Genomic DNA, 490 nt, shown 5'->3' on the forward strand with positions numbered 1-490 from the left:
GGATGTTGTAGTAACAGAGTAGAGTAGTACTCATTTGCTAGCAATATCATTAACCTTGTCGTTTTTTATTTAAATAAAACATATACCAGCGTCATTAATCATAATAATTCAAACGTCAATATCGTTAGTGGAAGTAACATAACTTATAAGTCTTAGTGATATTCGTAATAAACATTCACAACTCATGCCAACAATAACCATAAATATTATCGTCACTATCAGTATAATTTCCAAATTTCACAATGCTTGTTTGACGTACATGCTGGATTTATACAAAAAAAAATACAACACTAAAAACTATCTGCACTAATTAATTAAATTCAGTGACATTTATTTGGGATCGGGGTCGTTTTTGTCCCTTGTAAGCACACATTTGGGTAATTAAGTTGTCAGTCATTGAATTAATTAGCCTTTTACTACCGTGCATCCGGCTGAGCAAATCGCACCTGCACCCGCCTTACAGGTAGCTGTACGTGATCATTAAAAAGGG

The sequence above is a fragment of the Penaeus monodon genome, chromosome 24, assembly GCF_015228065.2.
Source record: "Penaeus monodon isolate SGIC_2016 chromosome 24, NSTDA_Pmon_1, whole genome shotgun sequence".
Classification (NCBI taxonomy): domain Eukaryota; kingdom Metazoa; phylum Arthropoda; class Malacostraca; order Decapoda; family Penaeidae; genus Penaeus; species Penaeus monodon.